The following is a 15,043-nucleotide window of genomic DNA, read 5'->3' as shown; positions in this document are numbered from 1 at the left end:
CATCATGACTGATGATTGGACCGATAGGAGGAATAGAACACTCCTCAATTTTCTTGTATCCTGTGGAGGTGATTGATCATTCTACTTTCCTACATACATTGTAAATTTTGATTTGTTGAATGCTAATTCGTTAATGATCCATTTAATATTATAATTCGTTGTTTTGTTACTTGTAGGATATACCATGTTCATAAAATCCATTGATGCTTCCGCACATGTGAAAAATGCCACATATTTATGTGAGGCTATTGAGGAAGTTATAGCAGAGGTGGGAGAACAAAATGTGATCCAGGTGGTGACGGATAGGTAAACTTTTAACTTTGCAAATTTTGAAAATAAATTTATTTGAATTTTGAAATTTGAGTTTCTAATTGACTTAAAATTGTTGTAGGTAAACTTTTGATGGAGAGGCACCCCACTATATTTTGGTCCCCTTGTGTGGCACACTGCATTGACCTCATGTTGGAGGAAATTGGCAAACTTGAGTTTGTCAAGTCATGTGTGGAAAGGGCAAAAAACATATGCAAATTCATTTATAATCATGCATTTGTCCTTAGCACAATGAGGAAGTACACAAAAGGCAAGGAGTTAGCTCGCCCAGGTATCACGAGGTTTGCCTCGAATTTCATCACCTTGCAGTCCTTGTTGACATCAAGGGATGGATTGAGGAGCATGTTTGTTGGGCAGGAGTGGATTTGCTCTTCCTATGCTACGACCACTATAGGGTTAGATGTGGCGGATTGCATATTTGATGAGTATGGTTTTTGGAAACCCGCTAGAGAAATCCTTAAGGTAAATTTATTGCAATTTAACATTTAGTATTTTTCTTTTACTTTAAGTTATATTATTTTATATGTAAGTTTTGACTCAAATTTTTTGTTTTACTTTATATGTAGGTCACTAAGCCCCTTGTAGCTTTGCTACGAACTACTGATGGGGAGAAGCCCTCTATGGGCTACATTTATGAGGGCATGGATAGGGCCAAGGAGGCCATCAGAGCCCAATATGCAGGAATGCACGAGAGGTATGGCCCTATTTGGGACATCATCGATAAGAGATGGCAGAATCAGCTCCATCGACCCGTCCACGTAGCAGCTTACTATCTAAATCCGGCATTTTGTTCCCGTCCTGAGTTCAAGGCGAATGCGGAGGTTCTCACTGGCTTATACACAGTGATTCAGAGATTGAGTAGCGATGAAAATAACGTTGCTGCGATTGTTGAGCTAGACCAGTTCAACAATAAGGAGGGGCCACTTTTCTCTGGCAGGATGGCCATAAATGCTCAGACAACACTACAACCAGGTAAAAATTAAATAATATATTCAATGTTCATGAATTTAGATTCTAAACTTAAAGTTGATTATATAATGCATTAATTTTAGAGTTGTAATCTATAAATGAGACTAATTGTTTTTGTTTTTTCCTTATTTCAGATAGATGGTGGCAAATGTTTGGGGCCACAACCCCAAACCTTCAAAAAATTGCCATCCACATTCTGAGTCAGCTGAGCAGCGCTTCTGGATGTGAGCGCAGTTGGTCCATGTTCGAGCACATCCACTCGAAGAGAAGAAACAGGTTGACAGTGCAGAGGTTGAATGATCTTGTCTTTGTTCATTACAACCTTCGTCTTAGGATCAGACAGATTTTGGGCGCTGACTCCTCTCCGATCATTCTAGAGGAGATTGATCCAGAATCAGAGTGGATCACAGAGACCGTGGACCCAGTCTTCACTGAGGAAGACCGCGCGTGGGTTGACCAGGTGGATGTAGAGGCTGAGGCTGTGGCCAGGGCAGAGGAGGCAGCTAGAGCACGTTCAGGCATTGGTAGACGCACACGCGCACACACAGACGTAGGCCCTAGCGACGTTATTCATGAGCCCATTGCCCATGCAGGGGACATGGCTCGGCGGTCCTCTAGGACCTACCTTACACGCCTTTCTCATAGGCAAACTAGATACTCAGAGGCTGAGGTTGAGGCTGCAGCAGAGCTAGAGGATGATGATGAGGATGATGAGGCTTGAGCTGGAGCCTTGTTTTTATATTTTGTTTACACTGTATAGATATTGATAATTTGATAGTGATACTGAATCACTGATAGACATATGTTTCAAACTTTCATGGATCTTCATCTTAGATTTATACATACATTTATGATTTGATGTCTTATAGATCTTCATGATTTCATCTTACTGATTCTATGATTTGAATCATTATGATCATTTGATTTTTATTTACTTCAGCTAACATACAATTTACATTTTAGTACATAATGATAACATAGTTACGTATGTGATGGATTTTATGTTTCATGTTTATGTATGTTAGATTCTATTTGATGATGTTATAGTGTTTTTAAGTTATGTTCAATAAAGGGTGCATGAAATAAGTCTTAAATTGTTAAAATCTTTACATTTAAAGGGTTTTTTCAAATTTGCCGATTCATCGCTGATTCACCCCCGATTCACCCTCGATTCACGATTCAATTCGGCCATGCTGATTCCGATACGATTCCGATTCACATTACTATGTTTGGAACACACATACAAAATACACCGGTAGTGCTATTACACTTGCAGCGATCCTAAGAAAACTAACATGGTATCAGAGCCAGGTTGGAAGTGTAAGATAAACAAAATATGACAATAGAAATTACAAGTCATTCTGAAAATTATGATATATTATTGGACCTCACCATGGATTTGCTAAGCTATTGATGGAAACCTATAGTTGAATCATATATGCACTATAGAATAATAAGACATGGATTGGATAAATAATAGAATGAGCTTGGTTGCCCGTCACTCTGATTTTTTTAGTAGATTGAATGACTGGTGAAAAACAATGGTTGCATTTTAATACATTTCTGTTCAATATTATTGTACATAGATGATTGTTGGGTGTCTCAGGCTGTGGTAACTCAATTTCATGTAAACTTCAATCCTCCAATATATTGTAGGAGTAAAGTTTAAGAAAATGAGAAATCTTATCACTTCTTTAAATATATCTGGAGAAGTATTATGCTTGCTGACATGCTGCAGTATATGAAGAGTTTTACATAATATCTATGAGAAATTGATGAATATCTCAGATTGACTTCACGTGCCACATGGGAATAAAGAAGGAACCCTGTATACATTAAACAAGACTACGAGATAATCGGAGGAGTTGTCCTATGCATAAAACTACTTGGTTGTGTCACTGATAACAAGACATGCGTACAATTATGTAAAAGGAGTCTCAGCAGAAATTGGTGACTTTTCTAAGTCAGGAGATTAAAGGAGACATACTTATGCTAAATAAAAATATGAACATATATTGTGAAGGGAAAGGCATGATTAATCATGAGCATCCAAAAACAAGTGTATGCCAAACATGAATAGCATGTTGGAGAAGTATCGTCCAATTTAGACAATACTGCTGACAAAGAGGAAAATACCAAGCAATATATATATATCCCAGGTTTATGGTGGTATGCAGTTACACAGAGATGTTAGAAGAGAAGTATTAACGTATATAAAGTGGTTGTCATAATTTTGACATATAACGCAGAGGTTAAAGGGATCGGGCACCGACTGGCCCTAAAGTGGGGGAAGGAAAGTTGAGAGCTTAAAAAGAAAACGGAATCCCTTAAATGTAATACAAAGACTAGCGGAAGTTGATAGCATGAGAAAGGTGATGTGGATGCCACCATATAAGCCTTGGACAAGTGAAAGTACATAGCTGACAACTTATATGTTTGTATATTACCATGGAAAACAAGCCAAGCCTATTCATCGTGCATTGAAAGGTAATTTATATGGATGATTTGTCAAGTCCTATAAAAAGAGAAAACAAAACAAAGGTAAGATTTTCAAATAAAACAAAAAGGAGACATAAAGGTAAGTTCATAATATATTATGATTCTATGATATTTATAATTGTCTTGCACTAATCAATATGTTAATGTATATGATTGGTCTTACTAAGGAAACAAAATGTTAAAATATCTATATTTCATTATAATGGTATTATTATGGAGAACCATTTATTATTCTTGAGTATTATGTTTGTCTCTCTTATTTTAGTAATTCATTATGTACTATAAAAGCTATGTGCCTTGATCATTTTCTCCAAGAATGTTATGTCAGGAAGAGGGATATTGAGATTCAGAGGAACCTGACATGTTATTAGAGGCAACCTTGAAAGAGAGGAAGAATATTGAGGATGTTATTAACCATCAGTGACCTCGATGTTATTGATTAAGAGGGACTGATCCATGATGAGATGGATTCTCCATTGATCAATAAATTCTCACAGTCAAGAGGACCTTGGTTCATACATTGCGACCATGCGATTTTAATGGGCCTACCCCCCGTGTATATCATGAGGAAGTGACAACTTCCAAATGATCATTAGTTGTATTTGGAGAAGTTGTTGTAAGGTGATGATCTTACAATAAGTTGTATTATGAGATTTAACAATGAGTATATGGTGAATGTTTTGCATCATTGACATTCTTGGAGGCCAATACTCTTGATATCAGATGTGATATCAAACCTTATTTTGAGTAATTGGTGAATATCGTATGATATTCTGGGAGGCCAATGCTCATGATATCAAATGTGATATCAAAACCTTTTGAGTACTTGGTGAATATCATTGATATTCTAGGAGGCCAATACTCATGATGCCAAATGCAATATCAAATGGGGGAAAACTTTTGAGGTATCAACTGATATATCCTTAAAATTTGTAGTTTTACCAATGGTGTAATATTCGTCTTTTGTTCATCCTCCCTAGCTAAGAGGGAGTGTTAATGTTTGATAGCTTTTGTTGATGAACATATGTAAAATTATATAATTGAGTTATATATATATATGATTAAATATATTATTAATTATCTTATTAACAAATAGACATGTCCCATGAAGGGGCGTGTCTATTCATTTACCTATTCTCAATATATATATCTAAAGAGGATGTTGCATTTGGAACACACATACAAAATACATCGGCAATGCTATTACACTTGCAACGATCCTAAGAAAACTAACATCAACAAACCATCCTCAATTTCTCTCAAATACAAATTACTATCTATCGTACCTTTAACAAATCCAAGTATTGTTAAATACTTATCCAACCTTGCGTACCAAGTTCTAGGAGCTTGCTTTAGTCCATATAGAGTTTTCTTTAGTCTGTATATCATTTCTTTGTCTTCTATCAGAGGGAAACCATCAGGCTTCTCAATGTATACCTCTTCTTCAAGTTCTCCATTCAGGAAAGCTGATTTAACATCCATTTGATATACTTTGAACTTCTTATTTGCTGCATAAGCCAAGAACATTCTTACTGCTTCCATTCTGGCTACAAGGGCATATGTCTCCTCATAGTCTATTCCTTCTTGCCATGAATATTCTTTGCACACAAGTCTAGCCTTGTTTCTTACAACTTCGCCTTCCTCATTCATCTTGTTTTTGAATACCCATTTGGTTCCAATAACATTCTTGTCTTTAGGCATTGGAACTAACTCCCATGTTTCATTCTTCACAATTTGATCTAATTCTCTCTTCATTGCTTGAATCCATTGATCATCTTTACAGACTTCATCCACACTCTTAGGTTCAACTTGAGAAACCAAACATAATTCACTTCTTCATTTACCTGATTATTGTTTTTGCTCCCAATGATCTATTCAAGAGGATGATTCTTTGATATACTTCTACTAGGAGTTGTCAACTCAACTCTTTCTTCTACTCTAGGCTCAGATTTATGTTCTTCATTTTGATTCCCATTCTGCAAATTATTGTTAGTCTCAATGATAACTTTCACATTTTCATGGTTAGCCTTTGGATCAACAATAGTTACCAAAGCTATTACTACTTCCTCTTCCTTAACTAATTCAGTCTCATAACCTTTATCATCACAGTCATTCAAGAATCTTTTCATACTTGCTTTAAATTCTTCATCTTCATCATAAAGTGAATTCTTTCTAGCTTTTCTTACTCTCTTAGGACATGTGGACGAAAAATGACCAAACTCTTTACATGTCCAAGAAACAAGAATTTTCATACCTTTCGACTCTCTTTCCATAAGCAGATCAATACTTTCCTTGATCTTCTTGTCTTCTTTGGATCTAAATTTTTCTTTACTTCTATTCTTTTGCATGCAACAAAAGAATTCTAGATCTAGAAACTCAATGGTCAGTTCTTTACACATTTCTAATGTCTCACCAAAAATCTCCATCTTCTGGTTGTCAAAATTTCTTCCATCAAACTTAGGACTATCCTTTCTGAAATGACTCGCCATTGATCTCCCAAAGCTGTTAAGCTTTCTCTTCAAGGACCTAATGCTCTGATACCAATTGTTATAATATAAAGTCCACCAATATAATTGGGGGGGGGGGGGTGGGAATCAGTTATCCAATTAATATCACAATTATCAAACTTATTAAACTTTAACCATATGAGCAATATAATCAGAAACCACAACAAGATACTCATCCACAATAACACCAGATATGTTAACTAGGGAAACCCTTGATCAGAGGGAAAACCCCGATGAGGATGATACCCACAAGATGATTTACTAATATAAATATTCTTTGTTAGAGGATGGACCCTATTAGGAGTGTATAACAACATTCAATACATATCAGTCCCTATTAGGAGACTTTGAATCCCTGTTACGAGTTATGCCAACCCTATTAGGAGTTGTAGAAGACAGATGGACCCACTGTCCAAACAGCTTCAGGGGCAAGACCAATGAACCCACTATCCAAATGATCTCTATATTATTCCTTGCAGAATAATAGAAATGACTAGTACTTCCTTCCTCTCTCTCTACCCTGTCAACCAGACTTTTGCTCCTTCTGATCTTGTAACCAGATCACAAATCTCGCATCCAATAATCTCTTGGATCGCTTACTCGCATTCACCAAACACTCTGCTTCTTTTCACATTTTGCATTCAATACAATGATCACTTCTCTTTTTCTTGCATTACAAACAAGGAAAATGTCTTTCCTTTATACCGTATCTTCAAAATAATTCCTTGAGTCAGCCTTGAGGCTTTTCCATTTAATTATAATAAGATAATTTATTAATTCACAATTACAATAGCATTGTTGGCTCACAATCTATACAACTTCTCACACATGCGAGACTAGGGCTTGCGCATTTGTTGATGTCATCATTAGACTGTCTTTTGTCATTGGTTGACCGCACATCTTCACATTATATCTTTGTTAGAGGATATAATACACATCAGAAACCACTTCTTAGGTACTCCATCTTTGTACTGCTCTCTATAAATCAGGCATATCTTCTATTCATCTTTGACTCAAACACTGTGCATTGAACCTTAACATCAAGACACCGTATAGAACATGTGCATGAACGCACATCACCAAACAATCAAAATATTGTTCGTATAACTAAAATCTTTGTCTATTGCTCTGTTAGTCTACACAGACTTACTGCTATGTTGACATCAATGACAAACACAGTCATGAATGCAACATGTCAAACATGCTAACCATCTCCTTAAGTGTTCTAGCAATGCTTAGGTTACTCCCCCAAAGGAATACCATCAGCATTCATGCTAATAGTTACATCTCCTACATTGTATCATGGGTCGTCCTCTGGAGTCGTACTGCATTCGACTCCTTGGTGTGTTGTTATATTTGTTGTTGTTGTTGCTAACAGTTACATCTCCTACATGGTATCATGGGCCATCCTCTAGAGTCGTATTGTATTCAGCTCCTTGGTGTGTTGTTATATTTGTTGGGTACCCTCCTATTATTTCGGTACCCTCCAGGCAATGCTTCAGAGTTAATGTTGCATAGGGGAGTAAAGGGAGGGGTGGATGGTTCTCCTTGAGAAATAATACTTAGGTATTACGTGTTGTCAAATTGTAGGGACAGTCCTTGATAGAATGCCCCATTACTTAACATATGTCGCAAAATGTCTTCCTAGGGCAAGTGCTCTTCATGTGTCCCTCCTTTTCACAGTCTGTACACCATAGTTTTTTTCCTTCACTTTCTCCTCTTTGCATCTTGTTATTTCCGTCATCATCCTCATCATATCTTTCCGCAATGCTTGTGTGGTTTTAGATTCACCCCCACTTTCTTTGGAACTCTCGCTTCCACTTCCATGCCTCCTTCCTTTAGAAGTCTTGCTTTCACTCTCTATATCCATCGCGCGCGTACATGCCTCAGCAAATGATGATGGTGGGGCAATTTTCATTTTCCTTCATAGGGACAGGGTTAACCCCTCAATAAACCACCTTTTCTTTAGCCTATCTGCGGGTTTCTTACCCAATTTCCCTATCAACTCCTTCAATCACCTACTATATGCTCTTACAGGTTCATTTTTTCTTGTCTTGTGTTGTATACCTCCGTTACAATCTCACTGTCATTCCGTAAGAGACAAAATCTCTCCTCAAAGGCAATACGTGGGTCCTTCCATGTAGCCTTCTTCCCAACCTCCAAGTCTATGTACCAATCAATAGCCATTCCCCGTAGAGTGGCAGGAAATGCCTTTAGCCATTCATTTGTGTTATTTTCTCAATTTGCCTACCATTTAGTTATGCAAGTTTTACAATGCCTTGGAGGGGCTTTTGTCCCATCTCCTATAAACCATCTCCTCAAAGGCAAGTGTTCTTCATGTGTCCCTCATTTTCACAGTCTGTACACCATAGTTTTTTTACTTCACTTTTCTCCTCTTTGCTTCTTGTTATTTCTGTCATCATCCTCATCATATCTTTCCACTATGCTTGTGTGGTTTTAAATTCACCCCCACTTTCTTTGGAACTCTCGCTTTTGCTTCTGTGCCTCCTTTAGAAGTCTTTCTTTCACTCTCTATATCCATCGCATGCATACATGCCTCAGCAAATGATGGTGAGGCAATTTTCATTTTCCTTCATAGGGACTGGGTTAACCCCTTAATAAACCACCTTTTCTTTAGCCTATCCGCTGTTTTGTTACCCAATTTCCCTATCAACTCCTTCAGTCGCCTACTATATGCTCTTACAGATTCATTTTTTCTTGTCTTGTGTTGTATATCTATGTTATAATCTTGTCGTCGTTCTGTAAGAGCCAAAATCTCTCCTCAAAGACAGTATGTGGGTCCCTCTATGTAGCCTTCTTCCCAACCCCAAGTCTATGTACTAATCAATAGCCATTCCCCGTAGAGAGGCAGGAAATGCCTTTAGCCATTCGTTCATGTTATTTTCTCCATTTGCTTGCAATATAGTTATGCAAGTTTTACAATGCCTTGGAGGGTCTTTTGTCCCGTCTCCTATAACGGCCATCCTTTTCCCCCCTGTCAGGATTGTGTTCCCTCCTATCGGGATTATGTTCCCTCTTGATGGGAGGGTTTCTTGGGTGCTTGTTCCAAAGGCTTCTCCTTCTTATAACAGTGTTCCCTATGTGTCAGGGTTTCAGGATCCGTCAAACCTTCTTTCCTTCACCAACCTTCTGAGATTGCCAAATTGGCAATGCCCTTTATTATATTTTCAATTAGATTGTCTTCTTCTCGATTTGGCTCCTAGGATCAATTTACAAGTTCTCTTAAGTGGCAGCATCTTTCTTCCTATTCCCTATTCTGTAGGAGTCGCCATAAGATAGTTTCCCCCTCGGCTTCTTCTTGTACTCACCTTGGCCCCTTGTTTGGAAGTAGGGGCATGAATTATTTTATTGTCTGCTTGTCTTCCTTGGATATTCTCTCTTGAAGTTCCTGTGTACTTTTTTCAGTGAATTATTGGAGCACTCGTTGCCTTCTTCACTCTCATTGTTCTTTAGCTCTTTCTTCCTCCACATGTACCAAGTTTCTTGCCAGTTGTAATGACCCCATTTTTGTTAATATTAGAATTTCAGGGATTAGCCTATTATTGTAATCCTCGTAGGCTAATTATTGTGGATAAAGGATCTTTTGAGGCAGTGGCTTGGCTTGAGAGGGTCTTATCTTCTCCACAATTCAATAAGCTACAGGTTAGTCTTCGTTTGGCTCAGATTGGACTTCGTTTGGGCTCAGTTTTGTGTACTTACTATTTGTGGTAAGTTGGGTGTTGATAGAGATGGACCCTTTCTATTTTTGGAAAGTGTATTTGGTCACATGGAGAAATATAGGTATGACTCCTATTTCAAACGGCATATTTAAATGACAGAGTATTTTGGGAATTATTATATTTTTAGCGGCCAAATTATTATTAATTATTAAATGGCTTATTATAAAGTTATAATTTAACTTTATAATTTCACTTAAGTTGAGAGTTGAGTTATCATTGGAAAGTGTCATTTATTAATTAGTTAAGTCAAATCAAGTGAGAGAATCTAATGGAAGTTTCTAATTAATGTTGTGGGGTGAAACTTCTTGAGTGAAGTAACATTTTGGCAACAAAAAGGGCATCTGAAGGTTATAAATACAAGCTCATTTGTTGAGAAAAGCATGCTTGAATATTTATTTTCTTTTGTTGCCTTTGTGGCTTTTTCTGAGTTTTGATTTTTGTGCCCTTGCTGAAGTATAAGGGTTTGAATTCTAAGTTGTTCCATCAAATCTACAACTAAAGTATTATAGATTCAAATCTGATATTTTGTTTTGAGTTGGCATTGGCAATTGTGCTGAGGTATACAATTGGTCATTTCTCCTACTGTTTTACTATAGCTAAGGAGAGGCTTGTTTTGAAGAATTTCACTAGCATTGGGAAAAATTATTAAATTTGTACTTGCATTTTTTGTTCAAAGGGATTGGTTGATTATTGAAGTCTACAAGCAGTGTTTGGTTAGATGAGTTTCAAATGTGCAAAATTGGGAGGCAACGATTCATTTGGTTGTGCTAGGATAAAAATTTGAAGAGATTAGCATCCATCTTGGCATTACATTGCAAGCTACGTTTGATGAGGAAGTTGGTTAGTTGTTGTATATTTCATTTCCAGATTTATTATGCCTACCTGCAACACTATTGTGTCATATCCAATATATGAAATTGTGCTAAGGCATTTAATAAAGTGGGGAGTTGTTCATTAATTGTTTGCCAATATTATGATATTAATTTCTAGTCAATTTGTGAATGTATCAAATTATTGGAAGAGTGAAGAATCAATTCTCATATTGGTATTATATATAGTTATGTGCATCTATCCATCTCCAATTCATTTGCTTGAGTTTCGAGTTCACTTGCCAAGTGTTTGACGAATTGTCAAATATCTGAATAATTGATGTAGTTTGGAGTTATAACCAACTAGGGTTATTACACCAATAATTGAGGGATTTGTCCAAGAAGGTCGTACACCGCTAGTGGCACCAAAAGTTTGTCCTGTACCATGCTCTCTGGAACTGCTCTCTCTTGGGCTTCCCTTTGCACATATTGGTCAACAGAGACTTCCCAAGGTACCACCAGATTTCGTGTTAGTCGATTCTCCTTTGTCATTTCCTCCTCTTCTTTGTCACTATTTGTTACTTGTATTCATGGAAGGAATGGTCTACCCATTACTTCATTCTATCTAATATATGACCTCTAGGATCGAACTTAGGCAACGACACTAAAATGTAGAATGGACATCAACCAATATAACATACATTCAAATGTTTAGAAAATCAAAAGAACATTTAATACAATTATCATTTGTACCAATGTATGCAAGGGAAACCATATATATTTTATTGATTACCAAAAAGAATAGTAAATTATTCATATTCCAAAGTTCTTAAATAGAGGTTGGTTGGTTAGGAAGACCAACCAACACATCCCCTCACTTACAACCACCCAACCCCAAACAAACTATCTTTAATTACAATGTTGTATTATTAGGCCCTACACTAACACCATTCAAAGAAGTTAATGGAGATATTGATACAGGACAAATTGTAGATGTGGAAGACAACAAAGATCTACCAGGTACCGAAGTTAAAAAAGATACTTGACACCAAAGTTGTGAAGAAGACCAAAGGAAATGGAGTATAAGTAGTAATTGTTCAAAATCAAAGGATATTTAGATGAAGATGTTGTATGGATGATAGAGGAGGACATCAAGAAGCAGGGTACAACTCTACAAGAGCTCATCTCAAGTGGGCTTGAGATAAACTTGCCCAAGGTGTATGGTGCAAGGGCAGCCACATGAAGAATTTTCTTATTTCAGTCCTTTTCCACATGTACATACATCCATCATGCATATTAGAATAGGTTATCTCATGATATTAAGTCATTTGATTCATCTTGTTGTAATAAAGTGCAATGTTCCTTTCCCAGAGTGACCAAGGGTGTCCTTTCCGTTACCAAATGGGCACTTCAAAATCAATTACCACGGCACCCAAGGATGACTTCTAGAGTCCGTACGGTGAGGAAACAATGGAGACCGTATGGTGTAGCAAGTTATAGGAGATTAACAAGGTCGTACAAGAGAGATGGGTGTGTAGCCGTACAGTAGGCAAGGTTGTATGGTGAGAGCAAGGTGTTGGGTTGTATGGTATGAAGGTCGTATGATGAAGGTAGGAAAAGGTCGTACGGTCAAATGTGCAGGCCATACGGCTGTACTGGGAAGATGTATGGTGGGATGAGGGAGTCTATGCGGTGATGAGGTGGGGTACAGAATGAAGGCAGACACATTTGTATGGTAGGAAGGAGGAAGCCGGGGATAATTGGTCGTACAGTAGGGTAAAGTTGCAGTACGGTAAGATGCACTTAATGTTGTGGGAAGTGGATGGTGTACGAATGGAGGGGGGGAATGCTCAGTCATGCAACCATAAACTTATAGACCCGAATTCATTAGATAACACCAAACAAGAATGGAGATTGAATACATATAACCTTTAATTAATATTTGCCACAAGATGGTGCTCCGATTTGCCAGATCCGAGTGAAGTATTACAAGCAATGGAATAAGGTGAGGGTAGAATCCCACCGAAACCGGAATAGCCAAGTAAGGAAGATCTTTCACTTCCGAAATGGCGAACAACAAAAAATTCCAACGGGAATTCGCAGTACAAAGAAATAATCCAAATCGCATACCAACTACTACCTACAAGTCGTGCTTAAATACCCGTCGGGCAAACCTTTCCGAGGGTGTACAAAGATAGTAGATAGCCACACTTACCAATGGAAACAATTAAATAAAAATGGGTCCGAGATATACTAAATCAATCAGAACCACAAATACAAATATTATTAACTTGGGCTCCATATTAATTAATTAAAGTAACTAAAGGTCCTTTTGTTATATTATTTAAATTATGGGATCAGTTAATTAATTTAATTTAATTATTACATTCAAATTTGGGGACATGACAAATCCACGTTGCCCAAAGATTGTTTGCCCTCAAGCAATCCATCATCAGACGAAACGCCAACAACTCTAGGGTTCCAAATCAAACGTGCAAGCGAGATGAGTGAAATGACATCAATCTTTCGCAACACCACATTGTCGTCAAACTTTTGTTGCACCACTCCAATATAAATATTGTCATGTCCTAAGTCACCAGGATCCCAAACCAAATACGCAAGCGAAAAGAGTGAACTATCATCAAACCTCCCTTGCACCACACTGTTGTTAAGCATCCACTGTGCCACTCTTATATAAATATTGTCTCGTCTCGAGTCACCAAGATCCCAAACTTGAAATTCATCTATGTAATCCATCATGATTGCCACTAGGGAATAGACTTCATAATCAACCAACTGTAAAGATTGCTCCTGCAAATAATCCTCGATCGAATCTACATCACTGTGAGGCTGAACAACTACCGGTAGAGCTTGCTTATTCAGAGGGTCAGGTAGAACCCAAATTTCCATCAAGTTGATCGTCCAGCATTGGTTCAATGATATTTGTGCAAGTACCTTCTTCCAGAATCATTTCCTTCATCTTGGACTCGGGTACCAAGTAGATTTTGTCTTTGTGGTAAATGATTTCACCATCTCGTAGTTGGCACACAAAAGTATTTTTGGAGTATTCGACTAACAAATGTGCCCTCTAATCGGCTCAAAACTGAGCCATAGTGTAATCCAAGTCAAAGCTCTCCATTCTCCCAACAGGCTCACAGAATCACCAACTCTGATACCACTGTACTATTCCTTTCCCAGAGTGACCGAGGGTGTCCTTTTTGTATACCAACTGGCACTTCAAAATCGATTACCTGGGCGCCTAATGATGACTTCCAAAGTCTGTACAGTGAAGGAACAATGGAGGCTGTACGGTGTAGCAGGTTATAGGAGATTAACAGGGTCGTAAGGTAGAGATGGGTGTGTAGCCATACAATAGGCAAGGTTGTACGATGAGAGCAGGGTGTTGGGTCATGCAATATGAAGGTCGTACTATGGAGGTAGGAAAAGGCCGTACAATCAAATGTACAAGTTGTACGGCTGTACTGAGAAGATGTACGATGGGATGAGGGAGTCTATGCGGTGATGAGGTGGGGTACGGAATGAAGGCAAAGACGTCCGTACGGTAGGAGGGAGGAAGCCGAGGGTAATTGGCCATACAATAGGGTAAAGTCGTAGTACGGTAAGATGCACTTCATGTTGTGGGAAGCGGATGGTGTACGGATGGAGGGGGGGAATGCTCAGTCATGCAACCATAAACTTATAGACCCAGATTCATTAGATAGCACCAAACAAAAATGGAGATTGAACACGTATAACCTTCAATTAATATTTGCCACAAGATGGTGCTCCGATTTGCCAGATCCAAGCGAAGTATTACAGGTGATGGAAAGGGTGAGGGTTAAATCCCACCAAAATCAAAATAGCCAAGTAAGGAAGATCTTTCACTTCTGAAATGGCGAACAACAGAGAATTCACAGTACAAAGAAATAATCCAAATTGCATACCAACTACTACCTACAAGCCGTGCTTAAATACCTGTTGCAGAAACCTTTCCGAGGGTGTACAAAGATAGCTGACAGCCACACCTACCAACGGAAACAATTAAATAAAAATGGGTTTGAGATATACTAAATCAATCGGAACCACAAATACAAATATTATTAACATGGGCCCCATATTAATTAATTAAAGTAACTAATAAAAGGTCCTTTTGTTATATTATGTAAATTCTAGGACTAGTTAATTAATT

The 15,043-nt window shown here is 37.8% G+C and overlaps 1 protein-coding gene across 1 annotated transcript in view; it reads right to left on the bottom strand.

The window, feature by feature from the left end:
* Positions 1-15,043, bottom strand: part of RPS1 (ribosomal protein S1) — a 150,747-nt gene that overhangs the window by 124,082 nt on the left and 11,622 nt on the right. The gene's annotated exons all lie outside the window — the stretch shown is intronic.

This window comes from Cupressus sempervirens, chromosome 3 (genome assembly GCF_028749045.1).
Source record: "Cupressus sempervirens isolate cs-2001-9-10 chromosome 3, ASM2874904v1, whole genome shotgun sequence".
In the NCBI taxonomy this organism is placed as follows: domain Eukaryota; kingdom Viridiplantae; phylum Streptophyta; class Pinopsida; order Cupressales; family Cupressaceae; genus Cupressus; species Cupressus sempervirens.
Note: the sequence above shows the minus strand (reverse complement) of the source record. Positions and strands in the feature narration are given on the sequence as shown.